The sequence below is a fragment of the Simochromis diagramma genome, unplaced genomic scaffold (genome assembly GCF_900408965.1).
Source record: "Simochromis diagramma unplaced genomic scaffold, fSimDia1.1 OVJJ01000024.1, whole genome shotgun sequence".
Taxonomy (NCBI): Eukaryota; Metazoa; Chordata; class Actinopteri; order Cichliformes; family Cichlidae; genus Simochromis; species Simochromis diagramma.
The window spans coordinates 603,496-625,702 of NW_024387332.1; the positions used below are offsets into that span (position 1 = coordinate 603,496).

Sequence of the window (22,207 nt, forward strand, 5' to 3'; positions counted from 1 at the left end):
GAGCAGAACAGCAGCCACGGCGATGAGCATCAAGCTGATCTGAAGATCCGAATGGTCACGGCACCAGTGTAACACTTCCAGCTCTTCAAAAATCACAGACGCTCAGAAAGATTGGCTTTTCACGATTTATTCCTGCAGAAGACATAAAACACACTCAACAGGTGTCTTCTGATGGTACCAGCAATTGTAGCTCCCTCACAGTGCAAACGCGCGCTGTCTTGACAGACTTACAATTAACTTTTTAATAAGGAAAAGATGGAAAATAATAATTTCTCCCATTTTACAGTCTGTCACACTGAACTTGTATACAAAAAGAAACCTTATGACTAATAAATTACATTTCACAATCGTATAAAACAAAATAACAGGATAACAGAAGTATCACCGACTAAACATTTCCCTCTAGTGGACAAATTAACAATAGCGCATTACATTTTCACTTGCTTGTGCTTTACAGACAAAATGACTGTTAACAAGCTCACGTACCTGCAGAAGACATAAAACACACTCAACAGGTGTCTTCTGATGGTACCAGCAATTGTAGCTCCTACAATGTAAAACAACATCACAAAAAGCACAGAAAAACAGTAAATCCAAACACATTTCCTGCTATGCGCAGCAACCACTAGGGGGCTGACAAAAGCTTACTGCCAAAGAGCATAAATACGGCAGAAACACTGGTTAACAGCAACCAGCCTTTGTTTCGGTTACACAGAAACTTTTTAATATCAATATGAACCTGTATACATCGACATGTACAACTTATGTAACAACATTCACACCAGAAACCATAAAAATGCCAGAGCCTTTCATTACAGAACTTACCCACTGTGAGGAGCGGAAGCCTTAGCAGCTTCTAAACGCTAGAGTGAGATCCGGTTTCTGGGTTTTCAAAATAAAATACAATTAAAAAAAAATGATAAAATTCACACTTAAAATAATAATTAAGAACAGGTAAATGCATGTTTTTCAGATGTATTTTTAACTCCGTTACACAGAGTCGATGTAAAACTCTTCCCTAAACAGAACAAATGCATTTGATTTTTTTAATATCATGTATGCATACTGAAATGACTCATCTGATTTCACATTCTTTTACTGTATAGATACAGCCACTTAAAATGGTCATGTGGTCCTTGATTGCATCTGTTGGAGCCATTTGTATTTTAACAAATTTCAAAATATTAAAATATAAAGTTTGTTGTTAGTTTTCTTCTATTTTTGGGTTAATCATTTTTTATTTGTAGGTTAATGCTCACTTCATTGTTTTGTTGTTTATCTTATCAAGTCAGCCAGGAAGAATTTCAGGGCTATTTTTGATAACTTAAGAGACTGGTATAAGACCAGCATGCACTGAGATGGGCCTTTTGTTTTGTTTTGTTTTGTTGTTTTTTTTAATTTGAGAGACAAGCAGCATGAAGGAACAAAACTGGATCTTGTTATTGGTTGCCAAAATGGATCAATAAACTATAAAATGCAACTTTCAAGTTTTGACAGTGCAGTTTTCTCTGCGCACAAAAGATTATCACAGGGCAGCAGTGTCTTCTTTTCCTTTTTTTGTGAAACATAAGGAACTGCCACTACAGTGCCCATTTACTGGGAATAGTTTGGGTGATTTGTAGTTCCAAGTGTCTGAATGGTCAGGCTGACTAAAGTGTTATCGATGCATTTTCAGCAATTAAAAATACCAATATCACGACATCAACAAATCAGAAAAACATGAAAAAGCAAAACAGAAACCGAATGAGGCAATTAAACCATTGGTCTATATTCAGAGCACATAAATGTTATCAGTTCAATACATACAACCTTTAAAATTTTAATATTCGCTGGTCTCACCCCGTATATTGTACTTATTGAGTGTCTATTTACCTATGGTGTGTGCTTTATAAGTTCCAGTTTACACTTAAGTTTTGGCATGTTATTCAACAACTACCACTTGCCTGTTAACCTCTGGTTCCTGGAGACCATGCCTACTAGAATGAGCTGTATGGTTTTCATGCAGACCACTGCAAAGGAATAGCAGAAATTTTTCATAGCAGGAAGAGGACCCCAATGCAGATATTTATTGATCTAGACTACACAAAATGATCCAAGTTATAATAATGATAGAATTAGTTTGTACAACAGTTGTTTTACTGATAACCTCTGGCTCCTGTACATTGTGCCTGCCATGGTCAGGTGTCTCGGTGTCATGCAGCACACTGCAATATGGTAAATATTGATGATGAGAGGGTGTAATGCATTTACAGTGCTACAGTCCAAAGGCAGTTGTCAAACACTCACATTGCCATTTCAGACTGCACAACATCTCCACCAGTTGAGTCCTCATTGGCTTCTGTAATCTAAAACACCGGAGTATTAAAATATAAAAACAATGGAACAACAAATGACAAACAAGAACAGAGGACAAGTCAAAAACAAGAACCAAAACAGCCACACCTAAAATGAATGAAAGCATAACCACAGAAGATCAGTCTTTGGGTAGGTATAACTTAGGATAACTGAGGGGAAAAAAATAAATAAATAAATAAATGAAGGAAAGGTTAAAGACATTAACAAAAGACAATGAAAAAGCCAAAACCCAGGAAACTGGGATTACAAGAACAAAATGACCCTAACCCTAAAAAACTATTAGACCACAGTTCAAGCTTGCTCTACTGCATTTCTGTTATTAACAGTGAATCAACTGACGGGGCATTATTTAAGCATCTAGAATAGTGATAAGATGAATGTCACAAATCCTTTGGGGAAAATCACAGCATTTATTATTCTGAGCAGTAACATGTTAAAGATGTCTTATACAATACTAGGGTGACTGGAGCACCACTGAGTTACAGTAATAGTGACAATTATGCCATATCAGCCACCCGAGTGGAACATTTGAATACCTTTGGACGGATATAAAGATTGGAGCGACCCAGTAGGTTTCTTGCTCTAATTTCTTGGGGCGTCTCCTCTTCAAGAGGAAGAATGAGCCGCTGTCCATTCACTTTGCATAGATCGAACTGCAAAGGTATGTCTCCAATATTGTCCCGTAGTGCCTGCCTGAATTCAGTGGCAATTAGGTTTACAGGAACGACCACCTGAGTAGCAGGAGTGGCATCTGTAATCAAATTTAAACCAAATTAGCTGGCAATGCCATTTAGAACTTTCCATAAAAACGGAAAAGGGTAAATTGTCACATTGCACACTCAGAAAAATTATGGTTCTTAAATGGTTCTTCAGATGGCTTCATGGTTCTTTAAAGAACCATCATACATCAAAGAACCTTTTTATTTTGTGGATGGTTCTTCAGCTATTACAAATGGTTCTTTAAAGAACAAAAGATTCTTCATCCTTAGCAATCTAAGTTTGATGGTGTAAATGGCATAAATATTTATTCACTATAACGAGGCTGTGAATTATACTGTGTGTTTTCTTTGTGTGCATCTGTGTGTGAAGAGGGAGGGCGGCTTACCTGGCAATTACCCTTTAAGAGAAGATGGTAGGAAACTGAACATTCAATTAAAAGTTAGAAATATTTGCTTAAAAATATACTGGTGACCCTAAACCCCCCCCCCCCCCCCCCCCACACACCCCTAACCCCGCAAACCCATTATGAATATGGTGAGTTAACAAACAGTAGACACAATACACACATTCAAATACTGTACTTTAGTTTTAAATTTTAATAAAGTATTACTATTTTCTGCTTCAAGGCATTACTTTTGAGGTTATTATATATTTTTGAAAATATAGCATAATGATAATACTAGTTATTGTAAACTTTACAAACCACCCAGCAGTATGTAAAGTCAAATTATAAAATACAAGTAAATAACAATTGCAGAACAGAATGTCAGTGTAATGAACACACACTTCGTTTTGACAAAGCGCACTGCTTAGGTAAATGATCTGAGTAGTTGTTCATCACTGAGCAATTTGTTAATATAGGGAGTGCAGAATTATTAGGCAAGTTGTATTTTTGAGGAATAATTTTATTATTGAACAACAACCATGTTCTCAATGAACCCAAAAAACTCATTAATATTAAAGCTGAATGTTTTTGGAAGTAGTTTTTAGTTTGTTTTTAGTTTTAGCTATTTTAGAGGGATATCTGTGTGTGCAGGTGACTATTACTGTGCATAATTATTAGGCAACTTAACAAAAAACAAATATATACCCATTTCAATTATTTATTTTTACCAGTGACACCAATATAACATCTCCACATTCACAAATATACATTTCTGACATTCAAAAACAAAACAAAAACAAATCAGCGACCAATATAGCCACCTTTCTTTGCAAGGACACTCAAAAGCCTGCCATCCATGGATTCTGTCAGTGTTTTGATCTGTTCACCATCAACATTGCGTGCAGCAGCAACCACAGCCTCCCAGACACTGTTCAGAGAGGTGTACTGTTTTCCCTCCTTGTAAATCTCACATTTGATGATGGACCACAGGTTCTCAATGGGGTTCAGATCAGGTGAACAAGGAGGCCATGTCATTAGTTTTTCTTCTTTTATACCCTTTCTTGCCAGCCACGCTGTGGAGTACTTGGACGCGTATGATGGAGCATTGTCCTGCATGAAAATCATGTTTTTCTTGAAGGATGCAGACTTCTTCCTGTACCACTGCTTGAAGAAGGTGTCTTCCAGAAACTGGCAGTAGGACTGGGAGTTGAGCTTGACTCCATCCTCAACCCGAAAAGGCCCCACAAGCTCATCTTTGATGATACCAGCCCAAACCAGTACTCCACCTCCACCTTGCTGGCGTCTGAGTCGGACTGGAGCTCTCTGCCCTTTACCAATCCAGCCACGGGCCCATCCATCTGGCCCATCAAGACTCACTCTCATTTCATCAGTCCATAAAACCTTAGAAAAACCAGTCTTGAGATATTTCTTGGCCCAGTCTTGACGTTTCAGCTTGTGTGTCTTGTTCAGTGGTGGTCGTCTTTCAGCCTTTCTTACCTTGGCCATGTCTCTGAGTATTGCACACCTTGTGCTTTTGTGTATTGCACACTCCAGTGATGTTGCAGCTCTGAAATATGGCCAAACTGGTGGCAAGTGGCATCTTGGCAGCTGCACGCTTGACTTTTCTCAGTTCGTGGGCAGTTATTTGGCGCCTTGGTATTTCCACACGCTTCTTGTGACCCTGTTGGCTATTTTGAATGAAACGCTTGATTGTTCGATGATCACGCTTCAGAAGCTTTGCAATTTTGAGACTGCTGCATCCGTCTGCAAGATATCTCACTATTTTTGACTTTTCTGAGCCTGTCAAGTCCTTCTTTTGACCCATTTTGCCAAAGGAAAGGACGTTGCCTAATAATTATGCACACCTGATATAGGGTGTTGATGTCATTAGACCACACCCCTTCTCATTACAGAGATGCACATCACCTAATATGCTTAATTGGTAGTAGGCTTTCGAGCCTATACAGCTTGGACTATTTTGTCCACATCATCCTCTTCATGCATGTTGTCTTACTTTCAGTTTTGTCAGTTTTGTCCTTTTTTCTCTGTCCTGGTTTTGCTCGTCTGTAAATGATTGAAACTCAGTCAAATAGTTCATTGTTCTCCAGCAAAACGTTTTGGAAACTCATGTTTAACCTTTAAAACTCTGACATGTTTTAGCACACAAGGCTTCATCGGGGAGTTCACTCATGATTGGACCATGAGAACAAAGGTTTTTAGTTCTTTCAAAGAGAGTCTTGGAGATGTTTGATGTTTCTGTTTTTTCTACATAAAGGAATAAACTATTTTTCTTGCTTCATGTAGTGTGGAAGTTTTTAATGTTTCTTTCATCTGTTATGTTCTTGAATGTGTTCACGTGAAGATGGTATAAATAAACTGTCCTTTTAGCTTTAGCTCCTAATTTATTCATTATTTATTTCTACTGCTGGACTACTCCTGGGAAGAGTAACAATACTCTTACTAATTAGCTCCCTTTCACACCTTTGGGGATATTTATTTTTGTGTTTGCAGCGCTGTGAGCCAGAACAGCGAGAGAAAAATCTGCAACAGCGACGAGCCGAATGCTTACGTGAATCGCAGCAGCTGCACATGTGCTACGCTGAATTAGAGGATATCTTTGCTCTGGATTTCTATTTATACTTTTTCATTTCTATATGATTCTTCTTGCATCTAAACAAAGATGATTCAATTTGCTAAATGTTGATGGCTCTTCGTGCTCAGGTGTAAATGAGACGTAATATTTGCTCTTGGTTTGGTTCTCCTGTACAGAACCTTGCAGTACAACAGAAACCTAAAAACATTATTTGTAGTTGTTATTCTTAGTTGTTCTGCTGCTAAATACTAGAGATGGACCGATCCGATATTACACATCGGTATCGGTCCGATACTGACCTAAATTACTGGATCGGATATCGGAGAAAAATAAAAAAATGTAATCCGATCCATTAAATATCACGAAAGCACCTCACAAAACTTGCAACACGCCATAACTCACCTCAGAACGTTAGCATGTCGGAGCAGTATGCATCACGTGATAGAGCGGCTGTGGCATGCGGGACCTGTCGGTGGTCTGGATAGCATTTGGAGCTTCGCTAGCAACCCGGCATTTAATCTCCGACAAAGTTATCCCCGAGAGAAGTAAAGCAAGTGTGTAAGTCCATCTCTGAATGTTTGTAAAGCATTCCTGCGTTAAGCTTAACAAGCGACTGCCTCTTCTTGCTGCTACTTCAATCATGAAACTGCTTAACGATCAGCTGATCGGCTTTTCTGTCACGAGTCCGTCTCTCTAGTTTGCTTTTGGCCCACTTTGCACCAGAAAGAGGAAACCAGCGGCTGAACAACAGCAGCACGTTTAAGCTTGATCAGCTGTTGTTAGAATGTATTTAATATTACTTTCTACTCCAGGATCTTTTTCTACGTAGCTGACGCTGGTAACTGTGCAGGGGCGGATCTAGCAAAGTTTAGCCAGGGGGGCCGATAGGGCATTAACAGGGAAAAGGGGGCACAAAGACATACTTTTCTTTCTTATTCTCATTTAAAATGTCTAGCTTTTAATAAATAATTATCTGACACCCAAAGTTTTAATTTGATGCAAAATGAATAGAAGTCCATTACTGTATATAGTAACTATTAAGTCTAATATATATACCCTAGTAAGCTATAGTACTTTTTCCTTTGGGAAGGTACCATCTGTGCAGTCTGCAATTTTGTTGAAGAAAAATGTTGAATCTATTTAATATTTCTTGAAAAATAATTGATTTCTGTGCATTTTTTTTCCACACTGCATCAAATTAAGGTTGATTACGTCGATTAAGCATCATGAGGTGGAGCGTGAGGGGTGGTTCCCTATTTTTTATTTATTTATTTTTGTTGTTGCTGGGAGTTGGAACCCTATTAGTTAGGTTGCTTAATATTTATGCTAAGTACTCTTTAAAATACCAGAATAGGGAGGACGGTGTAGGTTTAAGTTTATTAGATTGATCAGTATTGCTGAACTATGAAATATTTTTTTTTGCATACAGGTATAACAGAATAGCTTTAGTGTAGTTGTTGTTTTAAACTTGAGTATGAACTTATACAAAATGCAGCAAGATATTTAAAAAACAGTTTTGTTGATTAAAAAACACTATATCGGATTCATATCGGTATCGGCAGATATCCAAATTTATGATATCGGTATCGGTATCGGACATAAAAAAGTGGTATCGTGCCATCTCTAGTATTAACGCACTAATAAATTTATTTAATATCATTTTCATCACTAATTATTAACACATTCATTCTCTGATCCCTCTGTTTTCATTTTGAAATGTCTCTATTTCTCACTCGTTGCACACACAGCCACTCTCCTTCAAACTACATACAGACATTTTCACTTCCTGTCACAGACACACACACACACGGCGGTTTTCATACACACACACGCTTCATTTCACTGCATTTCCTGAGTTTCTTCACCCTAATCAAACTCTTGTTACATGTTCGCACACTATATACTGTACCCTCTGTAATTCTACTCACTTTTAATATAAAAAGAATGCACGCTCAGCCACGCACACAAACTGAACAGCTTCATACAGTTATATACTCAGCACTTGACACTTGCAGCAATACACAATAAACAGACAACCCAGGTACATACATACACAAACACTGTGATCCCTATGGGGGTTTTCTGGCGTCCAACGTTCAGTCCAACCCTTGTGCCCCCGTCGTTAATTTAAGAGGGGTTTACTTTAACTAGAAATACACCTACGAGCCTCACTGGGGACTAGAACCACCAGTTTCAATCAGTGCCCGTTTAACCACAAATACCTTTAAGAGCATCTCTGGGGACTGAAACCACCAGCTTTAATCAAGTCCCACCCTGTCGTCCAAACTATCCCCCCGAAGTCTAACTTCTGCTGTCCAATCAGCGCGAACCACCGTCCCTGACAGAGAAAGTGATCTGCTAACGTCATTAATTTACTATAAGGGCTCAAGTCCCCCAAGTTCCAAACTCTAGTAGCCAAACAATAGACCACTGGTAATTAATGGGGGACAAATCCCGAGGCTACCTACCTGGCTACCGGTCCGACCGGGCCCACTCCAGCGTCCAGGAATGGGTGGCTTGCCAAAGCTGACCTTCGTGCTCTTAAGAGTCCAACTCTCGTACAGAATCAAATTAACAACTTTAAGACCGTCCAACGGTCGACGTCCAGCGCCTGCTGGCCTATTGTAACATTTATTATACTTCCACGGCAACACGTGAAGACAACTTTGCACAGACACTTAAAATAACTTTGCAGCAGACTTAAACATCAACCTGCAGTTCTTAGGGAAAATCTCTTGTTCTAATGTTTCCACACTACAGAGCCAATTTAACAGTGAAGATCATCAACTCAGCGAACAGATAATTTAGAATTCATCCAATATGCACACTTTGCTTACCTTTGTATTGTCGAGCCGGCTCTCTGTTCGCTTCATTTTACGATTGCACATTAAGCCGAATTTGTCCTTTCAGCCGTAAAAGAATCCCGGGTTTCGGCACCAAGTATTAAATCTGGTTCTTGTCATTCTTTTACTGAATAGAGAGAACACAACTCAGTTGGTCAAAATATTTATAATTATTTATTCAATCATATTCTGGAAGAGTGAGACATGCAAAGCCCAAAGCCCGTTGCAAATCTCTAGCATTAGAAACCAAAAATGTGTCTCATATAGGTGTTATTTTGGTCCTTTACATGTCACACATAGTCACACAACTTGTTCTGGCCTGAGTGTGTGTGTGTGTGTGTGTGTGTGTGTGTGTGTGTGTGTGTGTGTGTGTGTGTGTGTGTGTGTGTTGCTTAGTTCCGCTTTTTCTCCGTGTACTGGTTTCCTGTATTTTATTAATATGCGTCTGCAGCTCTACACTAAACTTCCTGTTTCTCAGTCTGGCTGAGCACTTGGTTTGTGAGTCAAAGCTGGCCTTCTTTTATACAGGCCTTTATTATTAAAATACATAAAACAATATAATCAGAAAATAAGCACTGAGAACATATATTTATTCTTTAACAGCATTTTTGAAAACACAGCTGTTTCTATGCGTTTGGGCCTTTTGTCCACACGTAAACGGCGTTTCCAATCACCCAAAACTGAGGACGTGTGGACGAGGAATACAGAGTTCGTCAAGCAACATCACAGGTACGTGGCTTTTTTAAAGTTTTTAAGTTTTTACTGCGCGCCATGTTATTGTTTACATGAGATGAATTGCAGAATGGCAGATAGAGACAAAATACTGTTAATCTTAATATCTTCAGTTTTTACATGCTTACATATAGGCTACACATGGAGTTACTGTCCCTCCATTTTGAAAGGCAGAGGCGTCATGGTGTAATTATTTTACTTGCAGTTGTTTTCTCCTGTGTAATAATATTCAACATTGCTATCAATACCTTTTTTTTTCAAATGTGTCTCTGTGCAAAATGGGTTCAAAATCATAATATATAACTGTGGGATACTGTTTGTCCATAGTTTGGACCGGGGAACAAATCGAGGCAGGATCAGCCTGATATTATTTGTATCCCACTGTAACTTTACTGTATAAAGAGCTAACATCCCCAAAATATCAGGAGTAGTTAGTCATTACAAGAAGTGTTTGTGCACTAAAAATCTAGAATGTGGGATACTGTTTGTCCGTGATTTGGAGAGCCCATCGCGTGCTCCCAACAGGGAAAACTAATTCTGCAGGGGAGACCTACCTTGGATCTTGTGCAGGTGAAGCCAAATGGAAGATATGCTTCACCATATTTTCTAGTCTTTGGCTTGGAAGAAAATTGGTTTGGAAACCAATGCTTCATGTACTGCTTTGCATTTGGGAGCCGCGTCAAAAAAACTGTCTATTATGCTAGCAGTGTCCAAGAGTTCTTTTTTTTACCCCCCACCCCACACACACACACACAGGCTGACATCTGGGGCCAGAGCTAAGAGTGTTGTGGGCCAGCAGTGGACCACCTCTGGCAAACATAATCTGAGCCACCTGAGGGCCATCATTCTTTGCGGTATGTGGGCCAGATTATGTGTAGATGTGTAAGCACATTGTGTGGGCCAGATCTGGGCCATACCAGTTTTGCTATGTGGGTCAAACAGCTGGCCTTACCTTCCCAAACGGACCAAACTTCATGAGTGAAGGGACAGAGGTCTTACAAGAGTCGAAGATTCCCACTTGATCGTCATCGGTCAACTTTGGCAAAAAATTAATGGGACTGATGTTGAAATTCGGCTCGAAGGATCAAACTGTTAGAAACATTCTCTTATAAAGTGAAACACACAGAGTAGTGAGCGCCAACACATTTATTTTACTTGCAAGGAAGCAAAAGCACACACTTTGAATGTCTATCCAATTGCTTGCCTGGGAAATCCCATGAATTTCATTTATACAGTTCTTTTAATGTTTCCCTTGGAACAGATATGCGTGTGTGACACTTTTACAGATACATGGTGTACTAGTACATGAATTGAATTGTACTGTGGATAAGAGATAGCAGAGGAGCCACAACAAGGCCTGAAAAGAGGACAGATTGAGAGAGAGATTCAATCTTTCAGCTTATCAAAAAGTGTGTAGTATAGCTTTAATAGTTTTCCTATCAATGTGAAAAGGAGAAATCTGACTAAAGGCAGAAAAGTCACAGCTGAGCAGCTCCTGTCACAAAGGTGCTCACCGACCTGAGTCTCACGTATGTAAAATGTTTTTTAGTGACTGCTCGGGGCTCTCCCTCCCTCACTGAGCTCCATTCCCTAATTACTATTCCAGGAACTTGCCAGCTCTGTTATATCACAAAAACACATTCACTGCTTGATTGATTGAACCATTAGACTCTGAATGTCACGGCGGGGTGCGCCGATGTGCGTGGAAACAGGACCCAAAAGCAGATGACGACGAGGAGTAGTAAGGTTTTAACAGAAAGGTGATGCTTTATTAAGATGACGGCAGGGAATAAATCAGGAAACCAAAACAAACTGGCAAAACACTAAGAAACAAAACACTAAAGGTACTAAGACCAAAAACTATAACTATGACTGTGGTGAAAACTAAGACTAAGGTCAAAATAACCAACGACCCGACAATGGCATGAAGAAAACAAAAGGCTTAAATACAGACATGAGGTGATCAGGGGAAGTGGAGACATATGGGGAAACAGCTGACAGCCATAAACCTAATGACAGGACCAGGAGAGAAAAGCTAAATACAATTAACAAAGAACACATGACATTGTCAGAATAAAACAGGAAATACTAAAACTAAACATGACAACACAACTTAACAGACCTAATACATGATGAATAAATACCAAACCCCAAAACATAGAAAACCCAGGAACAATAACCAATAACTGCCTAAACTAAAGGCAAAATAGGAAATAACACAAAAACTAATAACATATCAAAAAACAAGAAAAATACAAAGAAAACTCAGAGTGCTGGGTCGGAGACCCAGCCTGTGACACTGAAATGCTGAGTGTTTTTTTCATACCGTTGTAAGCTTTATTTGTGCTCTATGATTTTAAAAAAATGTATGCTAGAGGCATACATGCTAATTCTGTAAAAACGTTTTTGTTCATTAAATAAAATGGGAAGCGAGGTATCACACATCAATATTCAAGGCGCTCGTCTATCATCAGGTAGTTTTCCGTTGCTCATGCTTTGATCTAAGTACCCCTTGAATGTCGACTGTCGACGCTTTGATAAGATATAGCATGGTTCATGTGCAACTATTGAAAATAGATATGTATAATATCCAGACTATGGATAAGAAACAAACAGACAAAAATGACTAAACGAGCTTGTTATTCGATCCAACAAAGGTTTGAAAAGTCTGATATTATTTAATATCAAATCTATGTTTTTTGATTTTTTTTGATCTAAAACGAATGGGAAAAGTAATGAATTACGTAGCTATCAATTTGAGTAACCCCAGTAAACAACAAATTAGATCTTATACCTGAGATAGATTTTTCATTGCAAAAAAGTGGGAGAGAACTATAGTTTTCATTAATGATAAGATTCTTTATTTGCAGGCTTTTTATGAATAAGTACAGTGATCAACTATATAAAATTTTCTACAGTTTTTGTGTGAGCACACAAAGGTATTGTATTCCTGAGGTGTTCTAAGATGGCTTAGAACAGCGGTCCCCAACCCCCGGGCCTCGGACCGGTACCGGTCCGTGAGTCGTTTGGTACCGGGCCGCGAGTGTTGAGGCTCAGGTGTGAAATGTATGGTTTGCAGGGTTTTTATCGGTTTCCAGCGTTATTTTGTTCCCGTTTTTATCGTTAACTCGGTTTTCCTGAGTCTTTTCACGTGTGTTATGAATAAATCTTCTTTTTTCGGTACCGGTACTAGTTTTATTTTGTTGTATTTATCCGCGACACCTTAAAGGCCGGTCCGTGAAAATATTGTCAGGCATAAACCGGTCCGTGGCACAAAAAAGGTTGGAGACCGCTGGCTTAGAATACCTCAGGACACTCCAATAAGAAATGGAGGATGTCATAAGGAAGATAGATCTCATAAGAAATGTTTTGTGCAATCACAACCCAGATCCGGAAAATAAATGTATGACTATTGTTAGTCATGAGCATTTCTGCTTATCGCACACCTCTTGCCATTATCCAAACAGCTATGAATAAGTACCCAGTATTTATTTCACAATACTGCAAAACAACATCAAACACCTGAGTTTCTCAGTATCAGTTTTCTGAAGACAATTTTAATCAAAGGCATTATTGACCACAGAAAGCAATACCATTCCTATTCTGGCAAGTAGAACTGATAACCTAAGCAAATTTAAACATTTGAGGAAGTGAAATCAAGGAGCAACGATCTGAATGGTGTGACTGGTTAGGGCTGATGAGAAGAGAAGAAAACGAAGAAAAAAAGGGGGAAAATAGAGCACAGGGAGACAATTAGTTATTATGTGGAAATTATTACTACTGATTTTTTTCCTAATTTATCTTATATGACGAGGACATAGATTTGTGAGCTGAATGACAAATATTAAATTAAATTTTGCATTTGTGTTAATGTAATCAGCATTAACCCAACACTTCAGAGCAATCAAAGTTTGCCTTTTTATATCAAATATTATGTACTTTGTTTAACAAGTGTGACGCTTGTTGAATGAACTAACTGCATGGTCACAACATCATGGCCCTCCAGGCAGACGTATTTGCTTGCTCTGCTATCAGTTTTGATTGGCAAGCCTCAGTCCACCAGGATCAGCAACAGGACTTCAGGCAGCATTATCACAAACACTGACGTCCCACAGGGTTGTATCCTCAGCCCAATCCTTTACACCCCGTTCACCCACAACTGTGTCACCTCCAACAAAGAGAACACCATACTGAAGTTCACGGATGACACTGCAGTGATTGGTCACATCACTGGAGGGGACAAAGCGGCTTATAGGAGAGAGATAGCCGGTCTGGTGTCATGGTGTGAGGACAACAACCTCACCCTCAACACTGATAAGGAGATAATAGTGGACATGAGGAAGAAAAAGAGGCCTCACCAGCAGCTGTTTATCCAGGGGCTTGAAGTGGAGAGGGTGAGCAGCTTTAGGTACCTGGGCATCTACATCTCTGAGGACCTCACCTGGACACTGAACACCACACAGCTGGTCAAGAAGGCTCAGCAGCTGCTGTATTTCCTGAGGAGGCTGAGGAAATTTGGTATGTTGGCCAAGATCCTCAGCAGCTTCTACAGCTGCAATGTGGAGAGCACACTGACCAGCTGCATCACTGCATGATACAGCAGCACTACCTCTGTGGACCGCAAACGCCTGCAGAGAGTGATAACACCTGTGGAGAAGATCATCAGGACCCCGCTGCCCTCTCTGCAGAGCAGCTACCATCACAGACTCTGGAGGAGAGCTGCCTCCATCCTCAAAGACCCCACACACCCACAGCATGGACTGTTCACACTTCTGCCCTCGGGATGAAGGTTTAGAAGTGTGAAATCCAGAACATCTTGACTCAACAACTCCTTCTTCCCCACTGCTATCAGACTCCTAAACAGCTGTCCTATTCTAACAGTAATAATTTTTAACAGTAATAATTTTTGCATATCGCGTCATCTTACATATTAAGCTCATAGCTCTTTTGCATACATACATCTACCTCACTCTGAAATTTTGCCTTCATTTATTTATACTATTTGTATTTTATCTGTTCTATTTGTACATATTAGCCGGGCTCTTGTTGTCTATTTTAGTGTGTGCATGTGTTTTTTTTCTTTTTTTACTTTGTAGTAGAGATGGCACGATACAACTTTTTTATGTCCGATACCGACATCATAAATTTGGATATTGGCCGATACCGATATGAATCCGATATAGTGTGGTTTTTAATCAATAAAACTGTTTTTATAATATCTTGCTGCATTTTGTATAAGTTTAAAAAAAAACACTAAAGATATTCTGTTATACCTGTATGCAAAAAATACACTGCACCCAAAATATATCATAGTTCAGCAAAACTGATCAATCTAATAAATTTAAACCTGCTCCATCCTCCCTATTCTGGTATTTTAAAGAGTAAGCAACCTAACTAATAAACTCCCAGCAAAAAAAAAAAATAGGGAACCACCCCCCACCTCATGATGCTTAATCTATGTAATCAACTTTAATTTGATACAGTGTGAAAAAAAAATGCACAGAAATCATTTATTTATTTTTCAAGAATAATTAAATAGATTCAACATCTTTCTTCAACAGAACTGCACAGATGGTACCTTCCCAAAGGAAAAAGTACTATAGCTGGTATATTAGACTTAACAGTTACTATATATAGTAATGGACTTCTATACTTTTTACATCAGATTAAAACTTTGGGTGCAAGATTCAGATAATTAATTATTAAAAGCTAAATATTTTAAATGAGAATAAGAAAGAAAAGTATGTCTTTGTGCCCCCTTTTCCCTGTTCCCCCCTTCCCTGCCCTATCGGCCCCCCTGACCAAACTTTGCTAGATCCGCCCCTGCACAGTTACGTCAGCTGCGTAGAAAAAGATCCTGGTGTAGAAAGTAATATTAAATAAATTCAAGCTTAAACGTGCTGATGTTGTTCAGCCGCTGCTTTCTGGCACGAAGTGGGCCAAAAACAAACAGGAGAGACGGACAGAAAAGCCGATCAGCTGATCATTAATCAGTTTCAGGGTTGAAGTAGCAGCAGGAGAGAGAGAGGCAGTCGCTCCATATATCGGTTGTTAAGCTTAACGCTGGAATGCTTTACAAACATTCAGAGATGAACTTACACACTTGCTTTCTTCTCTCTGGGATCACTTTCTCGGAGATGAAATGCCGGGTTGGTAGCGAGGCTCCAAATGCTCAACCAGACCGCCAACAGGTCTGGCACGCCACAGCCTCTCTATCACGTGACGCATACTGCTCCGATGTGCTATGGTTATGAGCCGAGTTACGCCATGTCGCAAGTTTTGTGAGGTGCTTTTTTGATATTTAATGGATCGGATTACATTTTTTATTTCTCTCCGATTTCCGATCCAGTAATTTAGGTCAGTATCGGACTGATAGCGATAGTAATATCGGATCGGTCCATCTCTAGACACATCTGCTTACCTGTATCTTTTGCTCGTTTCTCCTCCTCTTCTTTTCTCTTTTTTCTAAACTGAGCACCTGATGGCTTTGAACTTTTCTTGTCCATCTTCCATTGGCTTTAATTTTGAACTCCAGTATGAACACAAATCCCCCAACCCAAGAATCACCACAACATAACCTAACAGACCTACACCTTAGTTCACAGATTCGCTTTGTCTAAGGTTTATTTCTGGGATTTTGCACAACCCAGGATTCAAATCATGAACACATAATGGGCTTGGATTTACATCATTATGAATGAAATGTGCTCTATTTGGCAGCAGCCCCTCCCCCCCTTTCGACGGGTTGTGTGTGACTTTAAATCATCAAACTGTAAATTATAAATTTTAAATTGTTATTGATCCTTTACTCCTGGTCCTAAAGTTATATTTATTTTCTTACTCTTCTTATATTTATTGTTTGTTTACTTGCACTGCTGTAACTGGAGCCTCGTCGTCTCGTCTCTCTATATACTGGACTGTAGCGGAGATGACAATAAAGTTTACTTTGACTTCAGCAGCGAGCAGGCGCACCGAGGGCTCTCGCTCACTTTTCGTGTAGAATTTCGAAAAAACATCGGTGCAAATTATAAGTCTGTATCATGATATCTGCTGTTTTCGTGTTTGTTGTTTTGTTTTTATTTTGTTTTATTTTGCGAGTTGGTTATTAGATGCTGCTCCAGCCGGTCAGTGAATCCACTGCCGCCCCGCCCTCTCCTCCCTGTACCCTGTGAGTACGAGCAATCTTTTTTTATTTTTTTATTTTTTTTGCAGATGCCCGTGTCGCCCGTATCAAAAACCGCTACTGGCCATACTGATCCCTTGGATGACGTTGATTGGCTTTGGGTAACGCTTATTAGTTGTTAAAGTTTTTTCAGAATGAGATATGTACCCCCATGTTACAAATCCATTTCTTGTCAAAGACCATGTTCATAAATAACTGAGCATGTCTTCAATTGCAGAATGTAAACACAAATTTTAATCAAAATTTACTTATGCTAAATATTGGCTGCGCTCTAACCCAAATGTGGCTGAGAATAAATGTGCAAACTGGAGCAACACTACAGGATCAGACTGTGGCTCCACAGACAATGCTTCTTTAATCAGTAAGCGTTTATTTTTTCCCCTTATATTAACAGCATGAAATAAAGAGCATATAGATATGGCTGGAACGGTTGCATAACTGGCACTGAATATCAACATATGACTCTGGGCCAGTGACCTTTATTTGCTTACCCAGTCTACAGTCTCTTCAAGGTAATTTTCAAGGTAACTTTATTTCTAGGGTCCAGGACATTTCACCAAAGTATTGCCCCCCCCCCCCCACACACACACACACACAGCTGTAGTAGTCACTGCAGCCGCTTAAATATTCTAATATCTCTGCCATTACAATATACAATGTAAGAAATCAAACACAAAGCTGTAGTGAACAGTACAGCAGCGAAATGTCAAAGACCCTGGTGAAGACATGAATAAACACAAGAAACTAACAATATCAAAGCTAGCTTGCCAGTTAGTTTCTCTGAAACCCAGACCATCTCCAGTGTCAAAGATCTTGTAATAATACATTTGGTGAGGAAGGGTACACATGTTATCATGTGGTTACTACGGGGAGCAGGGAATTAACCCTTTGAGTTAAAGCTGAAAGTCTGCACTTCAATCACTATTTGATTGTTTCATTTAAAATCCACAGCGGTGCTGTAATTATGAAATTTACTAAAAGAAAAAATGCTAACTTTCACAGTCTTGAGAGTGTGTGACGGATGTTCCTTGAGAAAATGAGGTCCTCTGTCCTCTTCCTTCGTGTAGGGCTCTGGTCAAAGAAGTCAAAAAGAAAACAAAAACACGTTTAAATAGTGTTTATGAAGCAGCTCCAAATTCACAGCTTTTTCCTATATAATTCCATCAATATATGATTATCATTGGAGATAACTGGGCCACTTACACCTGTCTTTCAATGTTTTAATATCTTTTCATTTGAATCTGGCTTATCAGGACATTCAAGTAGAATATGATATCCACCTACCACCAATATACACAGATTCTGTAAAAGTTAACATACTAAATGTCCAGTTGTGAAATATGATGACAGACTTTACTTATCAGCTTTCTTTCAATGAGTTCATCAGTTGAACTGGATAACCTCAAACTTAAACAAAGGAGAACATGTCGCAGTTGAAGACTTACATCATCATCGAAGATTTTATGAGCCTAGTCAGCCCTCCTATGCCACTCTTGAATTTGTACAGCTCCATGAACCTCTCCATATTGGTCAAGCACAGCAAAAAAGGAACCATTTCAGGTCAACAGATGTAAGACGGGCAAATTCTGCTTCAACCTGAGCAACAGAAGAAGAGGGGTGGTGAGTATAGGCAAAATTTAAAAAAAAAATGCTTTCAGACCCAAATTTAAGCAAACCGTCATCTGAGGCCCATTAGAGAAAACATAAACACACAAAAGTAAACAAGCAAAAAGATGCCCTTTACCTGCCGTTCAGTGAACAAGGAAATTCAGAGAACAATAAGCTCTGTCTTGAAATCTTTTAAAGTAGAATGATTGTGAAAATGACTTATGTGATGTAAAACTTTAGTAAATCTGCGATGTAAAAGAACACTGATTAAAAGGACAAGTAACAATTTCCTTATTCCTCAGATGTTTACCTTGATGAGCAATATACTGCTTTAGTCCAACTGCCTCATTGAAGTTACACAACAGGCTTTTTACATTAAAGCCAGCAAGTCCATTACATACTCCTCCTGTGACCCCATGATCTCATAAATTAACCTGTAAGGCTTTTTTAGATCTGAAATACTGTGCACATTCTGTGTATATGCAGGGTAGTGGACAGCAATTTACACAAACAAAGTGCAAAGTTTGCAAGTCGACCTAATTTAAATGACAAAGACAGATGTGATCATCTACAGTAGATCTGTGAAAATAAATTAATGGCAAACCTTCATTTATGGATGTTATTACAAACACAACAGCCTAAACAGTCTGCTTTTGTTAATGCTTTTGTTGGTAGCATGTCTGAATATTTAGTTTATGCCACCTGCATGTGATTATCAATAGTGCAATGTTACTTCTTAAAAAGTACCTTGACACTACACAGTAAAAAACCAAGTGTCAATTTTACACTTAGAGTTGATTTTAACTCTTCTTCAGATAACATTTGGTCCCACTCAAAATTAGAGTTAAGTGGCCAGTGTTAACTTTTCAGTGTTAACTGTACTCAATTTAGTGTCAAAATTAACAACAAAACATTATTTATTTTTATATTTAACACTGAGGATTATTCACACTGTTCAGAGTAATTACACTTTATAGAGCTATTTTTCCTCCAAATTTAGTTTAATAATAACACTGATGTGTAATAATATATCATTTTTATTTCTCTGTAGTTTTATTTTTTCATATTCATCTTATGATGCTGGGATCGAACCACCGATTGGCTGCATGCCAAATATCCTTGGGCAAGATACTAACCCCGTGTTTGCCTCCTGGTGGTGGTCAGAGGGCCCGGTGGCGCCAGTGTGCGGCAGCCTCGCCTCTGTCAGTGCGCCCCAGGGCAGCTGTGGCTACAACGTAGCTTGCCATTGCCAGTGTGTGAATGTGTGTGTGTGTGAGTGGGTGAATGACTGAATGTAGTGTAAAGCGCTTTGGGGTCCTTAGGGACTGAGTAAAGCGCTATACAAATGCAGGCCATTTACCATTTATTACGTTTCTCATTTCAGTGTTATTTAATTACCTTAACAAACCCTTACAATTCACATTAGCATAGAGTTCTATGATGCTCACTAGAGAAAGCAATATGACGTTTCCCCAATGTCATAGTTGTTTGCAGAAAAGTAAAAAAGTTGGTCAGGGATGAACTGTATGATGTACCAAAGACATGGGCCCTAACAAGTTCATCAAGGGCTCCTACTGAACCTGGCACTTTACATGGAAGTGCAAGCTTGTCAATCACAAGGTGTGAATGGTGCTTCTTGTGGATCCCTGACCAAGAAGGTAGGGCTGATGATGTTGTCTAGATGCTGCTGTACACTGGTTCCAGCCTACAACAACACATTAAACAACAGTATTAAGTGACTATCCTCTGACAGTAGATTAGCTCACCTCACTGTCCATGAAAATAGAGGTGATGGAACGTATATTTTAAACAACGCACCTTTGGGAATTTGATGAGGTTATCGACAGCTTGAGATGCAGACACCTTTCCTGGTCTCTTTCGCCTTTGTGCAGATGGTGGTAGCAGATGTAGCAGCAGCAAGATAGTAGACATGTCACTGTCCCAGACTACAGACGAATAAACAAAGAATTATTCCAAAAATGCATTCAATTGACAGAATTACCTATATAACCAACAATGGCAAATAAAAACAGTCACAATCATACCATTCTCAACTTCAGTACCTGACTCAGCATTGCACATTAACTCCAAGAGCTCTGAGGTGGGAACAAGTCCATGACTTTTCTTTACAACCTTTGCTTTGAGATTGATGGGCCACCTCTCCAAGAATTTGCTGGCAGTGACCTCACAAAACAGGAGTCAGAAATCTTGTTCTATCTGTAATGCAAAAATACAGAACATAGAGAGGTGCAATGAGTGACACTGCAAGCTTCATGGAATATTTCAGTGATTCAACAAATGAAGATGTCTTACCAGTCCTGGTGTGTCCAGAAACCACATCAGGCCTATGAAGACACCTGCTGGATTCTTTTCATTGCTGACCATTAAATGAAGGTAGCTTTCTTTTCACGGATGTCTTCATCACCAGAGTGTCTCAAAAGAGCAATAGCTGCTCTTACATCCTCATCTGATAACACTGTCTCAGTGGTGAGTGGTCTGGATCGACCATGGCCTGGCCCACCAACTTAAGAAAAAGCAATTTGATTGAATCCTGCCTACAAATTACATCAGTATCATTTAAATCACGTGTCAAAGTCAACGCCTGCGGGCCACATCCGGCCCGGTATACATTTATATCCTGCCTGCGAGATCATTTTATATAGATGTACTATTATTGTTATGCATGGCCCGGCGATATGAGGCGCTAATAATATACAAACTACAGATTCCATAATGCAGCGCTGCAGCCTCCTTGCTGAACGCTAGGCTACCTGGGAACATTCCCGCGTCAATCAAGTCAAACTTCTGTTATAGAGATTGACAGACCACGAGACTTTCACGCATTGCATGCCGGGAACTCGTGCCAAAACAATCCAAGTACCGCATCAAATGCAAGCAATTGCAGCACCACAAAACGTTCATTCTCCGGTTCCAATACCTTCTTGGTTTTTCTTTGCCCCCCAAAAAAGTTATGTACAAAACGAAGGAGAACTGTCACGGCTGGCGGGGTGAGCCGTGTGGTGTGGAGGAAAAAGGAGGACCCAAAATGCAGCAGTGACTGATGATACGAGTGATGTTTATTTACAAAGTGGTAGTGGCAGAAACAGGCAACGAAGCATGAGAAATTACTAATGGAAACCTAAACTGGGAAACACTAAAGAGCAAACCTGAAATCATAACGGAGCAGAGAGACGTAGAGACAGGAACGGAACACCATAGAACGCAGAGATACACGGATGAATGCAGACGAGCCGACAACGAACACAGACCGACACCCACTAAATATACACACACAAGGTAATCGGGTAATCACACACAGGAGGGAAGAACAGCTGAACCCAATACACCTGATGACCGGAGGAGACAAGCTGAACACCATGACAACAGACACAGACTTTCAGAACAATACAGGAAATCTAGAACCCGAACCGGACACAAGGAGGGAGGACACAGAATAACTAGAACAGAGGGACATAATCCTAAAACACAAAACGCTGGGCCAACGACCCAGCACCATGACAAGAACAATGCCGGTCCGTACAAAGACAGACTTGATGAAAAGTCAAAGAAAATATACGAGGACAAAATCAAAGGAGTGAAAGGTTTAGACCCTTACGAGCACACAGAGGGACAAAATACGTTAGCGTGCTGCCCAACTTTCACCACGCTCAGATTTATAATTATACGGTTCTTGGAGTGAGTGCATACACTCATGAAGTTTAGTAACTTCAGGTCACTGCAACGAGCCCAGGTACAGTTTACCGACGGATGGGTACAGGACCTTGAAA

At 39.6% G+C, this 22,207-nt stretch overlaps 2 long non-coding RNA genes across 3 annotated transcripts; one reads left to right on the forward strand and one right to left on the reverse strand.

The window, feature by feature from the left end:
* Nucleotides 1–890: 890 nt before the first annotated feature.
* LOC120718042 lies at nucleotides 891–3,587 on the reverse strand. 2 transcript variants are annotated; one of them, XR_005692352.1, is made up of 4 exons: nucleotides 2,443–3,587; nucleotides 2,287–2,345; nucleotides 2,147–2,204; nucleotides 891–2,009 (listed from the first exon to the last, which is right to left on the reverse strand). It is a non-coding gene; the product is annotated as an uncharacterized LOC120718042 (long non-coding RNA). The 2 variants fall into 2 exon arrangements; XR_005692351.1 differs by having other exon boundaries at nucleotides 2,287–3,582.
* A 7,287-nt stretch (nucleotides 3,588–10,874) lies between these two features.
* Nucleotides 10,875–21,534, forward strand: LOC120718045. The gene is made up of 3 exons (XR_005692355.1): nucleotides 10,875–11,505; nucleotides 18,230–18,237; nucleotides 21,521–21,534. It is a non-coding gene; the product is annotated as an uncharacterized LOC120718045 (long non-coding RNA).
* Nucleotides 21,535–22,207: the final 673 nt, after the last annotated feature.